Raw genomic sequence first — 24100 nt, forward strand, 5'->3', positions numbered from 1 at the left:
CAATGGATCATTTCCCTCCCCATATAAAACCTCCTCAGTGCAGCTATCTTGCTGTCTCTCCCTGCTGGAGGAAGGGTGGAAGTGAGTAGAATGGAAACATCTTTCGTAGTAGTCCCCTTGGCCTGTTGAATACTGAGGTATGAGACTGCTTAGCTCTTTCTCCACCATTTCATTCATAAAAGGAAAAAGAGAGGGTAGAACAGAGGAAAAGGTTTCTTGTTACTTTCTTTTACATTGATCACTGCACACATCATCATCCCAATCACTACAGTGGAGAGTTGGTGGAGACCCAAGTCAGGGACCTGCCTTTGTGAGCGCAAGAATCAGGTATGAGACATGATGTCTAATTTCCAGCCTCCCAATTGCCTAAGCAGACCTCATCCTCTGAATTCAGCTCTTCCTAAATGAGAAGGGCAAGGAGGGAGTTCTCCTGCTGGCAGAGTGTTGAAAGCACTATCCATGACATAGGCCTGGGAGGAAAATTTTGCTTGGGAAATGTAAGAGCTTCAGTATTTTGCATACCAAGCTTGTCTTCTAATGACAGCCTTGGGAGCCAGACATTTCTAAGTGCTAATTAGAGGTGTTGATTATCGTGGTAGCCCTATGGGGGCTCAACCCAAGCCCGAGAGCAAAAGCCACAGATAAAATAAAGATTGTTACAGTAGCTCCCAGTGTCACATGAACATCAATACTGGATTGTCAATGCTCCGACGCAATCCAATCTGGGACTCCAGCTACTGCAATGACGGAGTCCCAGGGTGATACACGGGTCTGTCACACTATTCACAATATGCAGCTCTGATCGAGCCACAGATACTCCATCCTAATCAATCAGGAAAACTCACCAGGACTTGGATATAGAGATTGACTCATGACAGGATTTCACTGAAACATGAGCAAAAGCCGTGGAGATGGGGCATACAAAGAACCTTGAACTCACAGTTCTAAAACAAATGAACTGTTTAAGACACAGTGTGCTGGGTTTCAATTTATGACCATATGCATGCACATATTTTGACACGCACACACATGATTTCTCTCATAGAGAAGGTACTTGGGTTATTGATTTGCTCTCACTTTACATCCATATCTTTTGACAGTTTATGACTATATTGGAAAGAGAGTGTGAATCAGAAACAGAAGTCTTAAGGATGAGTCTTAATTTGGGAGGCAGGCAGGCAGTGGGTGACAACTGAGGCTGTAGAATCTGAAGAAGCCTGAAACTTTTGAAACATCACTTTCCTCTTCTGTAAAATGGGGATTAAGATCATTGAGGATTAAATAAAATAGTAACTGCCAAATTGTTAGCATTGTATCTAGCATTGATGATGATCACATCTCTTAGTGCTTTTTCTGTCCCTATATTCCTCTTCGAAATAAACAGAAAATAATAAAATTCTACTTTGAGAATGTTCAAGGATTAAATGGGAGGATGTTATTTATGAATCATTATGAATTTATAAATCATAGTCACAATTATAATAAACGCAACCTAAGTCATCCTCTGTTTTAAGACTGGATGTCTAGCCCACGCTTAGATAGGGATCTTTTTCATTGAGCCTTTGACTTTCTGTGTGACCTTGGGTAAGTGGGAATCTCTTCTATTTTTATTTTAATCTTCAAGCTGATTTAATAAAACTGATCAGAATTCAAATGAAATGCCTCATGTGGAACTTTTTGCCTCCTGTAAAGCACTGTACATGCATCTATCTTATAGTGCAGTGCACTTTGGAATTGGGCAGAACCAGATTCAATCCCATTTTTACCATTCACTAGTTTCATAACCTCCAGTAAGTTACTTATGTTAACCCTGGTTCTAAAATGAGGAAAATAATACCTGCCCCAACAGTCAATGTATAAAATGCTAGCACCCGACCTGGGCCATGGAATATAATAAGTGTCCATTCTCTCCCACACCTGCTTGCTGGGTAATACTGATTAGGATAACGGGGATACCTCTTCCCTCTGCAATAAGGGAGACAAAGTCAGTTTAAGCAATATTAATATGACCTCTACTCTTGGGTGTGAGAGTGTGCAGTGAGAGGCACATGAAAGTGCAAAAAGGGAGAAGAAATCACTCTTAACCCTGCAAACAGGCAGCCCAGCTCTGGGCATAGTGCTCTGTCCCTGATCTAAATAGACCCAGGGGGAACATGGCAGGGATGGAGAAGGGCAGAACCATGTAGTCATTTTTTTCTGCTGAGATATTCCCTGGCTGCTTAAACCCTCCCTTATCCCCAGAGCTTACATTTCTCAACACCAGCAATCTGTACACTGAAGTCACTTTACTCTGTTGGGAGGCATAAATCTGGCCTCCTCAGAGTCCACTGAAGCAAATTGCTAGCAACTTCTCAGACACAAAGGAGAAAATCAAGGTTGACTGCAAAATTCTTCTAGTTGCTTTGAGAAAGTCATCCCACTTGAATTCAATGGAAAGCATTCTTCAAGATATGCTCTACAGACACTATTTCTAAGAAATATATATTTTTTTTTTGAAAAAGGACAACTTTATGGTCAAAAGTTGGCTAAACATTACTTGTTGTATCCCCCCTTCTTGAGACTGACAGTTAAGATAAGCTTATTATTGGAAAGGGATTCTGGTAAAAGCACTTCTGTGTTTCGATTAGTGTGTCCCAAACTAACTTGACAATAGAAACCATTTGCCACAAAATACCTATCAAATTCTGTAAGACTGGCTTCAAGGAAAGCACTTTTGGCAACCTTGCAAATTGTCTTTGTTATCCCAATTATCCTACTTTAAGTTTTAATGGGTCCTTGATAGATAGAAGATGTTCAATAAGAACTTGCTAAATGAATGGATCCCACAGTGATGAGCAATTTGGCAAACAATAGACAATTAGTCTATCTTGGTTAATGTGATAACACATACAGCAAACCAGCTAATCTATCAATCCACAAATATTTATTCAACGCATGCACACTTTGCTATGAAGTGAATAATTTCATGCCAGAGAATGTGTTATTATAATGCCAAAAATCCAAAGCACTGAGCCTCAGCCTTGACTTGGTCCAACTCTGGAGAAATTTGTCAGTGTGTTTATTTCTAGGTCACTTTTCCCTATGGCCTCATGGGAGGACAGTTAGCCTCCATTAAACATTTTTTGGAATTGTCCTGATTTTTATATATTGTCTCCCATTTGTCTCATAAACCACTGAAATGTGCACAAAAATCTATTACCTCAGCACCCAAACTACGTTCCTCAGATTTCTCGATTCACCTGTTATCATCACCACTATTCTTTATCACACATCATTTTCACATGTTTTTATGAGGAATTTATAAAGCATAGCCACAGTATTCACAAGCAACATGATAGAGATTTTCCATGCCAAGTAGGGTGAGAGAAATCTGATCTCTATCTCCAAGTAAAGACAGAAATAATGTCTTTACTCTAGGAAAGATGTCTTTTTTGTCATTGTTTTTGTTTTTTAAAATACTATTTTGCAGGTTATATGTAGATCTCTGTGTATGAGGTAATGCATTCTGTAAAAGATAGCCTTAGTCTGAAGGGAAATGAACACCACAGGGTTCTCATATCAATTCAAGCATCTTCTTTCCAAGGTCTTAGGAGAGCCAGCAATGGCAGTGGCTGTGATGATTTACATTCCACAGGAAGGGTTAACCTCATCTCATGGCCACTGTTGTCTCAGGACAACTTGTCAGCCCACAAGAACATCCCATAATGGATTTGAAGAGGATTGTGCAGCCCCTTGCAAGGTGGATGCTGTATTTATTGAATAGACATTAAAAAGAACATTTCTCAATTTCTCAGCACTGAACTCAGGGTCAATGGATCTTCTTGGCACTGACATGCTGAGTCAACTCCTAGCTCAAAGCTTTTAAAGGGACTGGGGTTAGATTAAAGGATTAGACTCCATCTTGAATGTTTCCCTGGCAAAATCGTTGGGTCTTAAATCATTTATGTTGCCTTGCAGTGCTTTACTTGGCCTTTCACTGCTGGCTTTGAAAGACACACACACACACACACACACACACACACACACAGAGACAACACACAAAGAGCATAACAACTCTTTTGCAGATTTGACTAGGGATTTTTTTGCCTCTGAGAGAAGACTATCCCAAGCTTATCATATAGAGTAATTGCTGTGCCTTTAGCAATAATTTTAAGATAGTAGGCCATGCCTATATACTCTGATTGAATCCCCTACCCTCCAAATGGAAACCAAGCCTCCAAGTGCTGTGCCCTCATATCCTGCCATGCTGTTATCCTTAATGTAGACCCAACTGACTAATTGACTTTGGTCAAAGACAACCACATTCCCTCTCACACACTTTCTGCATGCATCATTCCCATGTCAGCATTCATTGGAATACCCACCCACACAGTCAATCACTGTCATCTGTCACCCTTCTGGAAGTTTGTGTACACACAATGCCATTCACTCATTGATGACTTCTTACAAAAGAAAACAAGGCTTTATACTCTTGTACAATTAAATGCAGGTCAAACAAACACACATTCCTTATGTAGTTTTGTGTATTCTAATGTAGAAAATACCTGGCATGGTGCTTGAAGCACCCAAGAGTTCAGTATATGGCATATATATATGTGTGTGTGTCTGTGTGTATATATATACACACATATATATGTGTGTGTGTATATATATGTGTGTGTCTGTGTGTATATATACACACATATATATATACGTATATGTGTATATATATATCCAACTGAGAGGGGTTCAAGCAGGGTGGAATGGATATTTAGAGGGTCAGCATATATGGGAGAGAATACAGGATTTAGAAAAGACCACCTGGCTTTAAATCTTGAACTCTTATTAGCTTATTAGTTGTACTACAAACAAAACAAAGAAAACAGTTTTTTGTAGCACTAAAATTAAGAAATTTAAAATATACCTCCAAGAATCAATTACACCGAAATGCTAGCTATTTATTGCCTAAAACCTCCTTATCCCATATAATTCCTAGTTGAAGTCAAAATGAGCAGAAAAACAACAGAAAGGTAGCTATGATGGGACAAACATCAAACTGTAATAAAAAGAGTCAAAAATAATGGTTTAAATTCAGAATACAAACTCCATGTCTTCCTTTTGGCTTAAGCTACACTACTCTCCTATAAAAACCTTCTATGCCACTCATAGTGGCATCTTCACTGGCGTGTCAACACACCTCCACCTCCACACACTTTTTTAATGCCTTTCCTCTCACTACACATGTCCTCTTTCCTCTTCTCTACCTACCCAAATCCTACATTTCCAACTGAGTCGAGTTTCAAATATATCTCTCTGGTTAGTGCTTCTCTGAACACCATAGTCCCCGTGACCTTGACCTTCTTTTCACTTATTCAGTCACAATGTTTATTATTTTTTAAGTGAATGTTATGACTTATTTTCTCAACGAGATTTGGAGCTAAACAAAAGCTGTGCCAAGTTTTAAACGTCTTATTTTTTGCATCTTATCTCTCACCTCCAAGGCAAACACACACATGCACACAAACACATAAATGTACATGCATATACAGGCACACATGCACACACACACACACACATTTACATACCTGATTTTTTCAATGACTAGTTCTTTGTGTATGGTGGATACCCATCAATTATTTGTTTCCCATTTGATTATGGTTCTTGTATAAACTGTTCTGAACTGTGTAGCACTCTCCACTATTCATTGCTGGGAATGCCTCTGTTCAATTATACCCCAGGTCTTGGAATCTATTCTATTCCACAGGAAGACTTAATGAAGCAGTGAATTTGTAATTGAAATTATTACCCTGGTTTTGGTATCTAGAATATGTGATTCTTATGAAAACAGTTCTGCTTTTCAAAAACATGAATTTGAAAAGAAAAAGAAAAAGTTACTGCCCGTATCCAAGCTTTGAACTTCCATAATTTCACTGTAATTGAAACTCTACTCCAGTATCCTATTTCCCTCATTTACTCCAAAAAAAATTATACATAGCTCCCAGAAATTCTCTTCAAAAATTAAAGCCCTACCTCTGAAGACAGAACCCAAGGTTGAGGCAATAATATCTGCTCACCAACTACTCTTCATCTGCTGCCCTCAAATGCCTTGATCTTTAATCCAGCTTCCAGCAGAACAGTGGTGGAATGACTCCTACTCTTCCCGGATGTTAAATGTAAGTTTCTCATGCTCCACTCCATTTTTCTTGTTTTGCTCTTGCTGAACCTTCTCCCTCAAACTCTGAACTCCTACTTCCATATCCCAAATGAGCTTTTCCTCTTGCTTTTAAGACCTGGTAATCTTTCTGACTTCCTCAGCATTCATACACTCATTGTTCTGCATTCTTAGTCTCAGACAATGACACTCAACACCCCATAAAGATAGCACCAGGTGCCCCTGTACTCCCAATAGGAAGGGCAAGAGTCAGAAATCATCTATCACTGTGCTTTTTGGACACCCAGATTTACTTGCCTGGCTGTTTTTTCTACCATTAGTAGTTGAGTCCAGCTTCAAGTACCTGCCCCAAATTTTCATATCCAGGTTCTGCCCATTTAGCTCTGATAATTTCAGCCATGGGGTATATCATGGACTAGGTCTGTAGCAGCCATATTGACTTGAGCTCAATGTTATTTACTGAGCAAGAGAATAGTCTGTAGGCATCAGTTAATAATGTCTTTTTTTTTTTCTTTGCTAAATTTTCTGGTAGTCTCATAGATAAAAAGGCCAATGAATTGCTCAGATAAATTTAATGCTTGGTGCCACTCAGACAGTGCCTGTGAACTCAGTGAACCACACACACAAAAAAAAGCTCAGAGATTTTAGTGCAAAGAAACAGGTTCATGAGTTTGTCACAGAGGCTATGAAAAGGAAAACAAAAAATAATTAGCAAACAAGAACAATAAATATACGATGTGGTTCCATAGTGACAACAGCTTTCACTCTTCCACTGAGCCTTGTCTAATTCTTATTTCTTAAGGCTCCCATGAGCTAGCCAAAGGGTCTTGCTCATAAACCTAGACATGGAAATGACAATAATGTTAATTCTGTGTGTGGCAAACCGCTGTCATATCTCATAACACAGGGAAATTATAAATCATTATTGGAACCAAAGCACAAGTGACTCTGTAAAAGAAATCCATTGCTAGGCCAGATGTAGTGACTCATGCTTGTAATCCCAGCACTTTGGGAGGCCGAGGCAGGTGGATCACCTGAGGTCAAGAGTTTGCGACCAGCCAACATGGTGAAACCTTATCTCTAGTAAAAATACAAAAATTAGCTGGGTGTGGTGGCGGACACCTGTAATCTCAGCTACTCAGGAGGCTAAGTCAGGAGAATCACTTGATCCCAGGAAATGGAGGTGGCACTGAGCCAAGATCACACCATTGCACTCCAGCCGGGCAACAGAAACTCCATCTCAAAAAAAAAGAAAAGAAAAGAAATCCATAGCTAGCAAAGAGGTTGGCCTAGAAGGTTTCATGCTTAATATTTTATTATACAGCTCAAGTAATAGTGGGCCTTGATGACCATTAAACTGAATTTCCCCACCTTATTTCTGATATTTAAGTATGCACCCACTGCTTCTATTCTGAAATTTCAGATCATTTTGAAAGTAGCAAGAAGAAAGTGACTCATTTATATACAAGGAAACCTCCAAAGGCTATCAGCAGATTTCACAGCAGAAACCTGGTAGGCTAGGAGAGCTTGGGATGATATATTTAAAGTGCTGACTAGCGGGTGAGGGAGGGACTTTGTCAACCAAGAATACTATACTCAATGAAACTATCTTTTAGCCATGAAAGAGAGATACTTTTCCAGACCAACAAAAACTGTGGGAGTTCATTACCACTAGACCTCCCTTAAAAAAAATGTTAAAGAAAGTTTTTCAACTTGAAACAAAAGGACACTAACAACATAAAAACATATGAAAGTATAAAATTCATTGTAAGCAAAGGAGGAGAGTCACGATGGCTGATTAGATGCAGCCAGGAAGAGTATCTCCCACTGAAAAACCAGGCCATCAAGAAGACCAGAACAGCCCAAGCAGATCTTTAGAAGGCAGGCATTGAGAGTGGGTGAAGGGAGGATGCAGAAATTAGGCTGAAGGGGGAGGAAGTTGAGAACTCTAAATGAAGTTGTCAGGCACCAGGACTCATTCCTGGCCCCCAGTGGCTCCTGGGGAAGGGATTAGTTAAATAGGCATGGAGTGGCCTACTCTCACCATGGACCTCCAGAATGCTAGCTGCAGGAGATCCCATGACCCCCACAAACATTTGAGCTGGTAGAGAGAGCTGCTTGTAGAGTTGGCAGGGGCAGGACTCCAACCTGTGTGGAGCCCAGAAAGGTTGGCATGGGAATGGCTGTAGTGGAGCATGACCAGGAGTGCCAATCCCCCAAGGCTTGCCACATTCCTCAAGAAGGTTTGGCCTTTGTTGACTTTTGGAGCTGGACAGAGCAGAGCTCTCTTGCCCATAAGACAGAGCCACTCTGATCTGAGTGCCACCCTGTCTGCCAATCTTTCTCGAAGTCCCAGCCTGACTGTGCCCACTTGCCTGCACTGTGCCACTGGCAGTGCAGCCTCGGATGCCCAACCAGGGTGCATCACAGTGACCACTGTCATAGTCCCTTTGCTGGCAGACCCCGCCTATCTGTAGAAGACCTTCTGTAGACTAGACCCTGTCAGTATGCACCCAAGTGAAGCCTCCTCCCACTGCTTTGCCAGCATGCATGGGTGGACTTTACCATCCCACTGCCACCAGTGCACATGCACAAACTGCTCTGCCACTACTCCGGTGAAGTGATTTTGCCAGCACTCCCATTGGAGTGTTTTGCCAGCGAACCAGGAACACCTCAGCCCCTCTGGCACAGCAGGTATTTAACACTTCATAGGCCACAGAACAAAGCTGTGGGCCTTGTTCCAGCCCCCAGGGTTAGAGCACATGGCTCAGGAGTGCTGAGTTGAGCCTTGTCCCCCTGAAATCATCCAGAAATGAAGCCAGTCTGCTGAACCCAACTGATACCACAGGCAAATTCTCAAGGGCATCAAAGAAAATAAAAGCAAAAGGCCCCATCCAAAGAATAGTAACTGTAAAGATTGAGGAAACATTTTCTCCCTTGACTGAGCCTACCGCAGCCTCTCTAAGGTTTTTTCCTAGTGAAGCCGAGAGGGTCTTTAAGGAAAACCCTGCATCTAGACATTCCTTGAGGGAAGGCATCAAATCCAGAAGCATGGGAAAGACAAGGGAGGCATCACAGTTTTCTACTGAAATCAACAACTTCAAGTTCTTACCATGGAAAATTCAGAGAAGACTGAAGTGGGTTCTCCTTGCTTGTGATTCTTTTAATCCAATCACCAACATGCACCTCAGGTTGTTTGAGCCGGCCAAGGACCACATGAGTGGAACAGGAAGATACAGAGTTGTCAAAGACTTAATCTCTCCTGTTGGCAATACCAGGAGAATGGACTCATTCCTGCCCATCACTGGGTCATCATGTCAAAACTTGCCACCAAGAATGCCAAATGGGTGGAAGCTGATACATGGAAAAGTCTTCAGAAGGAGCGGATAGAGATGTTAAGGTGCTTATACAACATCAGGAGAAACTGGAGGTTAGTAACGGTGATAACCAGCAGAATGTGCGTACACTAGAAAGGCCTGGACAAAAGAGGAAGTGCACTGAACAAAAACAGGATTCTAGTTGAAAGAAATCCCTGGAGTCCAAAACAAAAGGTATGACAAAAGTCAAGCTGTTGTGCGGGACAGATTATTGGAGTCCTTTGGTGTTCCCAATTTGTGGAAGGGAGAAGACATCACCCAAATTATGGCAGAATATGAGTTCACATGTATGCTCAGGCTGGAAATGATGCTCAGAATTCATCCACGAATCTGGCATGCTGTGAAAACACTGGAGCAATATTCACATAGCGAATGAATGGATCACTAATGATATCTCATCTACAACAATCTGGAGAGCTCTCAGAAGGGGACAGAGCATTTGCTACTTGATATGAGAACTTGTCCAAGAATAAATCAAAAAGCAAAATTTGTAATTATCAAAAAGTATAATCTGTCTTCCGAGGGTGAAGACAGGAATGCTGGGATCATTCTGGCCCCTTTGCAGAGAAACACTGCAGAAGCTAAGGCATAGGAATGATGATTTGGACTTCCCTGTTGGGGATTTGAAACAATCTGGGTGTGAGTAACTGGGGAAATAAATTGTGATCCTGTTGCATAAACTAAAGCTTAAAGTTTAGTAAAAATCAGTGGTAAGTTAGAAACAGGGTTGTTGTTGTTTTTTTTCTTTTTATCAGAAATTGCTGAGATTAATGTTTTCCTTAAGTTTTTTTTTTTTTTAGAATGTACAAATCTCTTTATCTTTAAAACAAGAGATTTAGCAGCACACTAATACCAGAAGAATTTTCAGTGAAACTAGCTACAAATAAGAAGTTAACAAGTACATCCTAGCTCTACCACATAAAAGAAACAAAGTGTGAAAAGCAAACTGTTCACCTAAAATTCTAACTTTGGTTATGAAGGGAATTGACATTTTATCCATGATTGTTGCTGAGTAATCTGCCACCAGGGTAGACAATGAAGGAATACTTACAGTGGTGATCTTATAAAATGAACCATTGATAAATTACCTTCACTTACTCCAAATAAAGGTTGTGCATATGCATGGCTGAAGCATTGCACCAATAGTTAGTTCTCTGTGGCACACATCAGAATTGCTGACTAAACTTTTGCAAGACCTACCTGCCTGGACGTCCACCTTTGGAGGTAGGGAGTGAGGTCCAAGCACTCATATGTTTAGAAAGATGCAGGTACCAGCTACTTGGGAGGCTGAGGCAGGAGAATCACTTGAACCTGGGAGGCGGAGGTTGCAGTGAGCCAAGATTGCGCCATTGCACTCCAGCCTGGTGACAGAGCAACACTCCATATCAAAAAAAAAAAAAAAAAAAAAGAGAGAGCGAGAGAAAGATGCAGGTATTTCTGATGCCCCTCAGAGATAGAGAGCTGCTGCCTTACACTTTATAACCATTTACTTAGCCTTGTTATGGATCATGCTCTAGCCCTGGCCGTCCGCCCTCTCTTTATCTTCAGGAACAACTTCAGAGATGACATCATGCTACCTTGAATTGAGAGAACCACAGGGAATGAGGGGTCTCATTCAGAGATTTTATAAGTCTGAATGCACTTAGCCTTTACTGGTAGTTTAATCAAAAGACCTGAGTGAGGCGCAGTGGTGCATGCGCTGTAATCCCATCTGCTTTGGAGGCAGGAATAGGAGGATAGCTTGAGTATAGGAGTTTGAGACCAGCCTGGGAAAAATAGTGAGAACTTACCTTTAAAAATCCTAGAGTTTCTGAAGAGCCCTGCTGTTTCTGTTCCAGCCCACTGTGAATCTGCCATTCGTGAGTTTAAGCAGAAAAAGGGGCTGTTTTCCTCAACTTTTTCTCTTCTTTTTTTTTTTTCTATGAAGTTTAACCAAAGTAGGTATTCTCAAATAGTTACTCACAGTTTTATGTTAAAACACAAGCTTGTTACATGGTTTGCTACTGATTAAAATTTTGTGGAAATTTTACCAATTGGTAAGGAAAAAGACCAGTAATAGTTTTTTGTAGATTAGTTTTAGGGTTTGTGAAAATAGTCCCATGATAGAAACAGGACCAAAGTTAAATTTCCAATGAAAATAGAATAATTTGCCTTTTTGCAATTTCTATTTTATACTTACACCATCCTGGATGAAGGGTTTGTAACTGCTGAAGAAAAAATACTTAGAAATGTACAGTTGTATAGTCAGAGCTGAATCTATAGTTTAAAAAAGGGAAATGTTAAATAAAGTTAAGTAAACATATGTGTTACAGTTCCCAACTTACTCTTACTAAAGCCGTCGGCCAACTCTCAAAGAGAGGGAGGGTGTAAAGCCTGACATGTAGCAGGTTTCAGTATCCATCCACCAAGTGAATGAAAGGTTGGAATGTCAAATCCTATGGATGAGAGTCATTTTTCTGTTCCTTAGCTTTCTGAAGTTTACAAGTTGAAGCAAGGAGCCAGGCGTAGTGGCTCACACCTGTAATCCCAGCACTTTGGGAAGCCGACGCAGGCAGATCACTTGAGGTGAGGAGTTCAAGACCAGCCTCGCCAACATGGTAAAATCCCCTCTCTACCAAAAAATGCAAAAAAAAAAAAAAAAATAGCCAGGTGTGGTGGCAGGGGCCTGTAGTCCTAGCTACTCGGGAGGCTGAGGCTGGAGTATTGCTTGAACCCGAGAGGCAGAGGTTGCAGTGAGGTCTGATTGTGCCACTGCACTCTAACCTGGGTGATAGTCAGATCTTGTCTCAAAAAAACAAAAAAGAGGAAAAAAAGAGTTGAAGGAGACCTGAAAAATTGGAACAATGAACTTCACAGGGAAATAAATATTAATGATTGATGTGACTTTCTTTGAGGAAGAAGAAAATATGCCATGGTTTATTCCCTACCAAATCATTTCCATATTTGCTTTTGTACTGTGAATTTAGAGGAAATGTGTGATTCTGGTGTTTTGTTTCACTTGTTTGTTTGATGCTGGGGGTTTTGTGTATTGTATACTTTATCCTTACATTGTATAATTTGAATGCAACAAACAAACCTGCAGTGAAAGTCCTTCTTTGGCATCTTCATTCAGATGAATGGAGAGCATTTGTGGTAGTGTTTACCTATGTGAACAGCAGAAATTTTAGAGAGAAGTGGGTTCTCTTTGGTGATGAAGGTGTAGAGATTGAGCCATGGGGATAATTTAGGTTAAAGAATGAATAATGCTTTTTTTTGCTTTTTTTTTTTTTTTTTTTTTTTTGCCATCTGGAGGGTCTAACCACAGAGTAGAAGCAAGCATCCCCTAGGTCAGCATGCAGGGTGGTGGGAGACCTTTTATCTTCCTTACCCCAGCCTCTTTTTTCACTGTTCTGGAAGTCCAGAAGTTACTATAGTATTAAATAGGCTCCTTTAACATTTATTTCTGGGTGCTACAAGAAGTCCATTCCTCTGCTCTTCTCATCATTTTTACCAAAGGCCTCTTGATATAAAAATTTCACGATGGCATCACCTCAGCTGTGAGGATGTATAAACAGTGTCTACCTCTGATATCTGAACTTAGTTTACCAGTGGTGCTGTTTGAACTTCATAGTGCCAATACTTACTGAGCACTTACTGTGTGCTGGGCATGTGCTACTGAGTGCCTTATATCATAAGGAAACTGAGCAAAATCAGAGGATTGGTGTAAATGGTGAAACCAGGCTTGAATCTAAGCTTTGTCTTGGGAGCCAGTATCCTTAACTTCTCCTTGTGTAAAATATTACTTTCCAAAGAGTGAACTTTTACCCAAATCATAAAATTTTCATTTACCGTAAGTGTGCGCAAATAAAGCTTTCAACAGAAAAAAAAAATTAAAGGAACATCAGCCCACCGAGAAGAGGAAAAATCAGTACAAGAACTCTGGCAACTCAAACAGCCAGACTCTCTTGTTTTCTCCAAATAACTGCACTAGCTCCCTAGAAATGGCTTTTAACCAGGCTAAAATAGCTGAAATGACAGACATGGAATTCAAAATCTGAATGGCAATGAAGATCATCCAGATTCAGGAGAAAGTTGAAACCTAATTCAAAGAATCTAGGGCATACAGTAAAAGGATACAGGAGTGAAAGACAAAATAGCCCTTTAAGAAAGAACCAAGCTGATCTTATGCAGATGAAAAACTCACTCCAGAATTTTCATAATACAATTAGAAGTATTAAAAGCAGAATAGACGAAGCTAAGGAAAGAATTTCAGAGCTTGAAGACCATTTTGAATCAATTCAGTCAGTTGGAAACAAACAAACAAAAAGAATAAAAAAGAATGAACAAAAACTTTGAGAAAGATGGGATTATGAAAAGAAACAAAACCCACAACTCATTGGTATACCTGAAAGAGAGGGAGAGAGAGCAAGCAACTTGGAAAACATATTTGAGGATATTGTTAAAAAAATTTCCCCAACCTCACTAGAAAGGTTGACATTCAAATTCAGAGAATTCAGAGAACCTCTGCAAGATACTGTATAAGACAACCATCCCCAAGACACATAGTTATCAGGTTGTCCAAGATCAAAATGAAAGAAAAAAATATTAAAGACTGCTAGACTGAAGGGGAAGGTCACCCAAAATGGGAACACCATCAGGCTAACAACAGACCTTTCAGAAGAAATCCTACAAGACAAAAGAAATTGGGGACCTATATTCAGCATCCTTAAAGAAAAGAAATTTCAACCAAGAATGTTATATCCAGCCAAACTAAACTTCACAAACAAAGGAGAAATAAAATTCCTTTTAGACAAGCAAATGTTAAGAGAATTTATTACCATCTGAACTGCCTTACAAGAGGTCCTTAAAGGAATGCTAAACATGGAAACAAAAGACTGTTACCAGCAACCACAAAAACACACTTAAGTACACAGACCATTAACATTGTAAAGCAACTACACAATCAAGTCTATACAACAACCAGCTAAAAACATGAAAACAAGGGAGGTTCCAAGATGGCCGAATAGGAACAACTCCAGTCTGCAGCTCCCAGCGTGAGAGACACAGAAGGCGAGTGATTTCTGCATTTCCAACTGAGGTACCAGGTTCATCTCGCTGGGGCTTGTCAGACAGTGGGCACAGGCCACAGAGCAGGGCGGGGCATCACCTCACCCAGGAACTGCAACAGGTCGGGGAATTCCCTTTCCTAGAAAAGGGAAGCCATGACAGACAGTGCCTGGAAAATCGAGACATTCCCACCCAAACATTGCTCTTTTCCAACGCTCTTAGCAAACGGCACACCAAGATATTATATCTCGTGCCTGGCTTGGAGGGTCCCATGCCCACAAAGCCTCACTTGCTGCTAGCACAGCAGTCTGAGATCGAACTGCAAGGTGGGAGTGAGGCTGGGGGAGGGGCATCCGCCATTGATGAGGCTTGAGTAGGTAAACAAAGTGGTCAGGAAGCTCGAATTCGGTGGAGCCCACTGCAGCTGAAGGGGGCCTGCCTGCCTCTGTAGACTCCACCTCTGGGGGCAAGGCATACCTGAATTAAAGTCAGCAGAAACTTCTGCAGACTTAAATGTCCCTGTCTGACAGCTTTGAAGACAGTAGTGCTTCTCCCAGCACGGAGTTTGAGATCTGAGAACAGACACACTGCCTCCTCAAGTGGGTCCCTGACCCCCGAGTAGCCTAATGGTGAGACACCTCCCAGTAGAGGCCGACTGACACCTTATACAGCCGGGTGCCCCGCTGAGACGAAGCTTCCAGAAGAAGGATCATATAGCAACATTTGCCATTCTGCAATATTCTCTCTTCTGCAGCCTCCACTGGTGATACCCAGGTAAACAGGGTCTGGAGTGGACCTCCGACAAACTCCAACAGACCTGCAGCTGAGGGTCCTGACTGTCAGAAGGAAAATTAACAAACAGAAAGGACATCCACACCAAAGCCCCATCTGTACATCACCATCATTAAAGACCAAAGGTAGATAAAACCAAAAAGATGGGGAGAAACCAGAGTAGAAAAGCTGAAAATTCTAAAAATCAGAATGCCTCTTCTCCTCCAATGGAACGCAGCTCCTCACCAGCAACAGAACAAGTTGGACAGAGAATGACTTTGATGAGTTGAGAGAAGAAGGCTTCAGACGATCGGTAATAACAAACTTCTCTGAGCTAAAGGAGGATGTTCGAACCCATCGCAAAGAAGCCAAAAACCTTAAAAAACGAATAGACGAATGTCTAACTAGAATAAATAGTGTAGAGAAGTCCTTAAATGACCTGATGGAGCTGAAAACCATGCCACAAGAACTACATGACACAGGCACAAGCTTCAGTAGCTGATTTGATCAGGTGGAAGAAAGGGTATCTGTGATTAAAGATCAAACGAATGAAATGAAGCAAGAAGAGAAGTTTAGGAAAAAAAAAGAGTAAAAAGAAATGAACAAAGCCTCCAAGATTTATGGGACTATGTGAAAAGACCTAATCTATGTCTGATTGGTATACCTGAAAGTCACCGGCAGAATGGAACCAAGTTGGAAAACACTCTGCAGGACATCATCCAGGAGAACTTCCCCAGCCTAGCAAGGCAGGCCAACATTCAAATTCGGGAAATACAGAGAGCACCACAAAGATACTCCTCGAGAGGAGCAACTCCAAGACACGTAATTGTCAGATTCATCAAAGTTGAAATAAAGGGAACAATGTTAAGGGCAGCCAGAAAGAAAGGTCAGGTTACCCACAAAGGGAAGCCCATCAGACTAACAGTTGATCTCTAGGCAGAAACTGTACAAGCCAGAAGAGAGTGGGGGCCAATATTCAACATTCTTAAAGAAAAGAATTTTCAACCCAGAATTTCATATCCAGCCAAACTAAGCTTCATCAGTGCAGGAGAAATAAAATCCTTTATAGACAAACAAATGCCGAGAGATTTTGTCACTACCAGACCTGCCTTACAAGAGCTCCTGAAGGAAGCACTAAACATGGAAAGGAACAACCTGTACCAGCCACTGCAAAAACATGCCAAATTGTAAAGACCTTCAATGCTTGGAAGAAACGGCATCAACTATCAAGCAAAATAACTAGCGAACACCATAATGACAGGATCAAATTCACACATAACAATATTAACCTTAAATGTAAATGGGCTCAATGCTCCAATTAAAAGACAGACTGGCAAATTGGATAAAGAGTCAAGACTCATCAGTTTGCTGTATTCAGGAGACCAATCTCACATGCAGAGACACACATAGGCTCAAAATAAAGGGATGGAGGAAGATCTACCAAGCAAATGGAAAACAAAAAAAAAGCAGGGGTTGCAATCTTAGTCTCTGATAAAACAGACTTTAAACCAACAAAGATCAAAAGAGACAAAGAAGGCCATTACATAATGGTAAAGGGATCACTTCATCAGGAAGAGCTAACTATTCTAAATATATATGCACCCAATACAGGAGCACCCAGATTCATAAAACAAGTCTTTAGAGACCTACAAAGAGACTTAGACTCCCATACAATAATTATGGGAGACTTTATCACCCCACTGTCAACATTAGACAGATCAACGAGACAGAAAGTTAACAAGGATATCCAGGAATTGAACTCAGCTCTGCACCAAGTGAACTTAATAGACATCTACAGAACTCTCCACCCCAAATCAACAGAATATACATTCTTCTCAGCACCACATCACACTTATTCTGAAATTGACCACATAGTTGGAAGTAAAGCACTCCTCAGCAAATGTACAAGAACAGAAATTATAACAAACTTACTCTCAGACCACAGTGCAATCAAACTAGAACTCAGGACTAAGAAACTCAATCAAAACCGCTGAACTACATGGAAACTGAACAACCTGCTCCTGAATGACTAATGGGTACCTAACAAAATGAAGGCAGAAATAAAGATGTTCTTTGAAACCAATGAGAACAAAGACACAACATACCAGAATCTCTGGGACACATTTAAAGCAGTGTGTAGAGGGAAACTTATAGCACTAAATGCCCACAAGAGAAAGCAGGAAAGATCTAAAATTGACACCCTAACATCACAATTAAAAGAACTGGAGAAGCAAGAGCAAAAACATTCAAAAGCTAGCAGAAGGCAAGAAATAACTAAGATCAGAGCAGAACTGAAGGAGATAGAAACACGAAAAACCCTTCAAAAATCAATGAAGCCAGGATCTTATTTTTTGAAAAGACCAACAAAATTTATAGACCACTAGAAAGACTAATAAAGAAGAAAAGAGAGAAGAATCAAATAGATGCAATAAAAAATGATAAAGGGGATATTACCACCAATCCTACAGAAATACAAACTACCACAAGAGAATACTATAAACACCTCTACACAAATAAACTAGAAAATCTAGAAGAAATAGATGAATTCCTGGACACATACACCCCTCCCAAGACTTAACCAGGAAGAAGCTGAATCCCTGAGTAGACCAATAACAGGTTCTGAAATTGAGGCAATAATTAATAGCCTACTAACCAAAAAAAGTCCAGGACCAGATGGATTCACAGCTGAATTCTACCAGAGGTACAAAGAGGAGCTGGTACCATTCCTTATGAAACTATTCCAATCAATAGAAAAAGAGGGAATCCTCCCTAATTCATTTTATGAGGCCAACATCATCCTGATGCCAAAACCTGGCAGAGACACACACAAAAAAAAAAAAAACCAGAATTTTAGACCAATATCCCTGATGAACATCAATGCAAAAATCCTCAAAAAAATACTGGCAAACCAAATTCAGCAGCATGTCGAAGAGCTGCTATAAAGACACATGCACAGGTATGTTTATTGTGGCACTATTCACAATAGCAAAGACTTGGAACCAACCCAAATGTACATCAATGATAGACTGGATTAAGAAAATGTGGCACATATACACCATGGAATACAATGCAGCCATAAGGAAGGATGAGTTCATGTCCTTTGTAGGGACATGGATGCAGCTGGAAACCATCATTCTGAGCAAACAGGACAGAAACTGTCACAAGGACAGAAACCAAACACCTCATGTTCTCACTCATAGGTGGGAATTGAACAATGAGAACACTTGGACACAGGGTGGGGAACATCACACACTGGGGCCTGTCGTGTGGTAGAGGGAGGAATGGGGAATAGCATTGGGAGATATACCTAATGTAAATGAAGAGTTAACAGGTACATCACACCTACATGGCACATGTATACATATGTAACAAACCTGCATATTGTGCACATGTACCCTAGAACTTAAAGTATAATAAAAATTTTAAAAAATGAAAAAAAACCTGAAAACATGATTACAGGATCAAATCTACACACACTAGTACTAATCTTGAATGTAAACATGCTAAATGACCCACTTAAAAGGCACAGGGTGGCAAATTGGACAAAGAAACAAGACCCAACTGTAGACTGTCTTGAAGAAACCTGTCTCGTATTCAGTGACACCCATAGGCTCAAAGTAAAGGGATAGAGAAAATCTACCAAGCAAATAGAAAACTACAAAGAGCTGGGGTTGCTATTTTATTTCACACAAAACAGACTTTAAACCAATAATGATCAAAAAGATCAAAGAAGGGCATTTCATAATGGGAAAGGGTTCAATTCAAAAAGAAGACTTAACTATCCTAATATATATGCACCCAACACTGGAGCACCCAGATTCATAAAACAAGTTATTAGAGACCTACAAAGAGACTTAGATAACCACACGATAATGGAGGGAGACTTCAACACCCCACTGATAGTATTAGACAGATAATTGAAACAGAAAACTAACAATGACATTTGGTACCTAAACTCAATATTTGACCAAATCCACCTAACAGACATCTACAGAGCATACTACCCAACAACAGCAGAAGATAGATTCTTCTCATCTGCACATGGTACATACTCTAAAATTGACCACATGCTCAGTCATAAAGCAATTCTCAACAAATTTTTTAAAAATCAAAATCATGCCAGTCACACCCTTGGACCACAGCACAATAAAAATAGAAATTAATATAAGAAGATCTCTCAAAATCATACAATTGCATGGAAGTTTAACAACCTGCTCCTGAATGACTTTTGGGTAAACAATGAAATTAAGGCAGAAATCAAGAAATTTCTTGAAACTAATGAAAAGAAAGATACAACATACCAGAATCTCTATGATACAACTAAAGTAGCATTCAGATAAAAGTTTATGTGCTAAGCACCCATATCAAAAATCTAGAAAGATCTCAAATTAACAACCTAACATCACACCTAGAGGAATTAGAAATAGAAGAAACCAACCTCAAAACTAACAGAAGAAAAGAAATAACCAACACCACAGCTGAACTTAATGAAACTGAGACCACAAAAAAAAACATACAAAAGATCAATAAAACCAAAATTTGTTTTTTGAAAGAATAAATAAGATTGATAGACCTCTATCTAGACTAATAAAGGAAAAGAGAAGATTCAAAAAAATGCAATCAGAAATGACAAAAGGGACACTATCACCAATCCCACAGAAATTTTTTAAATCTTTATAAACTATTGTAAGCATCTCTGAGCACACAAACTAGAAAATCTGTAAGAAACTAATAAATTTCTTGAAACATACAACCTCGCAAGATTGAACCAGGAAAAGAAATGGGAACCCTGAACAGATTAATAATGAATTCTGACATTAAATGAGTAATAAAAAGCTTACCAACCAAAAAGTTCAGGACCAGACAGATGCACAGCTGAATTCTAGCAGATGTACAAAAAAGAGCTGATACCAATCCTACTGAAACTATTCCAAAAAATTGAGGCAGAGGGACTCATGCCTGACTCATTCTATGAGGCCAGCATCATTCTGATACCAAAACCTGGCAAAGACACAACAAAACAGAAAACTTTAGGTCAATATCCTTAATGAACATCCATGCTAAAATCCTCAAAAAAATACTAGCAAATCAAATCCAGCAACATATCAAAACACACCATGATCAAGTAAGCTTTAGCCCCGGAAAGCAAGGTTGGTTCAACGTATGCAAATCAATACATGTGATTCATCACATAAACAGAACTAAAGACACATGATTATCTCAACAGACACAGAAAGGCTTTCAATAAAATTCAACATCCCTTCATGTTAAAAACCCACAAAAATTAGGCTACAAAGGAATATACTTCAAAATAATAGAAGTCATCTATGAAAACCCAAACCAATGTCATATTGAGCAGGCAAAAGGTGGGAGCAGTCCCCTTGAAAACCACAACAGGACAAGGATACCTACTCTCACCACTCCCATTCAACATAGTACTGGGAAGTTCTAGCCAGAACAATCAGGCAAGAGAAAGAAATAAAAAACATCAAAATAGGAAGAGAGGAATTCAAATTATCTCTCTTCACATATGACATGATTCTATACTTAGGAAAACCCCGTGGTGTCTGTCCAAAAGCTTCTAGATCTGATAAACTTCAACAAACTTGTGGGATATAAAATCAATGTACAAAAATCAGTAGTATTTCTACATACTAATAATGTTCAAGCTTAGAGCAAAATAAAGAACACAACTCTATTCATATTAACCACAAAAGGAAAAAAAAACTACCTAGAAATACAGCTAACCAGGGAGACGAAAGATCTTTACAACAAAAGATCTTTACAACAAGAGTTACAAAACACTGCTGAAAGAAATCAGAGATAACACAAACAAATGGAAAAACATTCTATGCTCATGGATAGAAGAATCAATATTGTTAATACGGTCATAATGCCCAAAGCAACTTATAGATCCAATGCTATTCCTATAACACTAACCAATGTTATTTTTCACAGCATTAGAAAAAACTACTCTAAAATATATACAGAACCTAAAAAGAGTTAAAATACTCAAAACAATCTTTAGGGGGAAAAAAAGCCAGAGGCATCACACTACCCAGCTTCAAATTATACTACAAGGCTATAGTAACCAAAGCATCATGGTACTGGTACAAAAACAGACACATAGACCAATGGAATAGGTCAGAGAACCCTGAAATAAAGCTGCACAACTACAATCATCTGATCGTCAACAAAGTCGACAAAAACAAGCAATAAGGAAAGGATTCCCTATTCAATACATGATCCTGGAATAGCATATGCAGAAGATTAAAATTGGACCCCTTTATTTCACTATGTACAAAAAACAACTCAAGATGGATTAAAGACTCAAATGTAAAACCTAAAACTATAAAAACCCTTGAAGAAAACATAGGAAATACCATTCTGGACATAAGAACTGGCAAAGATTTCATAACAAATACACCAAAAGTGATTGCAACAAAAACAAAAACTGACAAGTGAGGAAACTATCATTATGGTTTCTCTTCAGAACAAATAAATCTTTTGCCTTTTATTAAAGATTTCCATGAAGAGGAACAGATGTGAGTTAGTAAGCAAATTTTTTGAAGTCCTGCTTTGATCAGGGCCAAGTAAATTAAACAAACAAAAAAAAACTGTTAACAGAGTAAACAGACAACATAAAGAATGGGAGAAAATATTTGCAAACTGTGCATCTGATAAGGGTCTAATATCTAGAATCTGTAAGTAACTTAACTTAAACAAATCAACAAACAACCCCAATAAAAAGTGGGCAAAGGACATGAACACAAACACATACTTCTCAAAAGAAGACATAAGCACAGCCAACAAGACATATAAAAAATGCTCAACATCAGTAATAATTAAAGAAATGCAAATCAAAACCACAATTAGATAGCTTCTCATACCAGTCAGAATGGCTATTATTAAAAAGTCAAAAAACAACAGATGCTGACAAGATTGCAAAGAAAATTATCTGTGCACAAAATCCCCATGACATGCAACTTATTCATGTAACAAAAATGCACATGTACCCACTAAACCTAAAAGTTAGACATAAATAAATAAAATAAAACTCATTGTAAAGTTAAGAATATAATCACATTAAGAATGTTCTCATTCTGTATTGACATGTGTAAATTATTTTTAACTAAGTTAAATGACAAAAGTGTTAAGAAGTATAGCTATAATAATTTATTAATGGATACAAAATATAAAAAGATGTAAATTACGACATCAGTGACATGAAACATGGGGAAAAGAAAAATAAAGTGTAGAGTTTTTAAATGCAATTAAAGTTATCAGCATAAAATAGACTATAACTATAAAATATTTTCTGTAAACCCCACAGCAACTACAAAAAGAAAACCTGTAGAAAACACACTCAAAGAAAAAGGAATCAAAGCATACAATTACAAAAATAAAAAGTTAAATCACAAAAAGAGGCCAATAAAGGAAGAAAGAAACAGAGGAATGGCTGTCAGAAAACAATTAACTAGACAGCAGTAGTAAGTCCTTACCCATCAATAATTACTTTAAATGTAAATGGATTATTTCTCCAATCAAAAGGCATAGACTGGCTGAACAAATGAGAAAGCAGTATTCAACTATGTATGTTGCCTACAAGAAACACTTTAGCTTTAAGAGTACACACAAGCTGAAAGTGAAGGAATGGGAAAAGACATCTCATTCAAATAGTAACTAAAAGAGAGCAAGCATGTGACTATACTTAGATAAAATAGACTTTAAGTCAAAAACATTCACTTGATACAAAGGAGGTCATTATATAATGATAAAAGAGTCACTTTATCAAGAGGATATAACAGTTGTAAATATGCATGCACCCAATATTGTAGCACCTAAATATATTAAGCAAATATTAGCAGAATGTAAGAGGAAAGTAGATAGCAATATAATAATAATAGGGCACTCAGTACCCACTGTCAATATCAGATAAATCATCCAGAGAAAAAAGTCAGTAAGAAAACAGAGGATTTGAATAAAACTATAGACCACATCGACCTAACAGACATATACAGAGTATTCCTTTAAACAACAGCAGACTACACATTTTTTGCAGACCTTGTGTTAGGCCACAAAACCAGTCTGAACAAATTTTTAAAAACAAAAATCATATCAAATATGTTTTCTGACCACAATAATGTGAACTAAAATTCAGCAATGGGAGAAAAATTGGAACATTCACAAATCTTTGAGTATGTGGAAATTAAACAGCACACTCATAAACGACCAATAATTCAACAAGGAAATCAAGAAGGCAATCAAAAAATATTTTGGGACAAATAAAATTGGAAAGATACCATAAACTTTAGGGGATGCAGTAAAAGCAGTTTAAAGAGGAAATTTACAGAAATAGTGCCTACAATAAGGAAAAGGAAAGCTCTCAAATGAGAAAACCTAAAATTACATTTCACAGAATGAAAAAGAACAAACCTAGAGTTATTAGAAAAAAAAGGGAAGAATGAAGATCAAACAGAAATAAATAAGAAAATAGAAATGAAACTAAGAATTGTTTTCTTGAAAAAGTAAGCAAAAATGACAAATGTTTAGCAAGATTAAGAAAAAAGAGGTAAGACTCAAATAAATAAAATTATAAATGAAAGAGAAGACATTACAACTGATGCCACATAAATACAAAGGATACAAGAGACTACTATGATCAATTATACACCACCAAATTGGATAACCTAGAGAAATGGATAGATTCCTTGAAACATAAAACCTACCAAGACTGAATCATGAGGAAATATAT

At 38.8% G+C, this 24100-nt stretch overlaps 1 non-coding gene and 1 pseudogene across 1 annotated transcript; both read left to right on the plus strand.

Annotated features, from left to right (window-relative positions):
* Positions 1-9264: 9264 nt before the first annotated feature.
* On the plus strand, positions 9265-10570 carry LOC102130664 (nicotinamide/nicotinic acid mononucleotide adenylyltransferase 1 pseudogene; annotated as a pseudogene).
* An 11248-nt stretch (positions 10571-21818) lies between these two features.
* On the plus strand, positions 21819-21936 carry LOC123570783 (U5 spliceosomal RNA). The gene has a single exon (XR_006695028.2). It is a non-coding gene; the product is annotated as a U5 spliceosomal RNA (small nuclear RNA).
* The last annotated feature ends 2164 nt before the right edge of the window (positions 21937-24100 follow it).

Source organism: Macaca fascicularis, chromosome 1 (assembly GCF_037993035.2).
Source record: "Macaca fascicularis isolate 582-1 chromosome 1, T2T-MFA8v1.1".
NCBI lineage: Eukaryota > Metazoa > Chordata > Mammalia > Primates > Cercopithecidae > Macaca > Macaca fascicularis.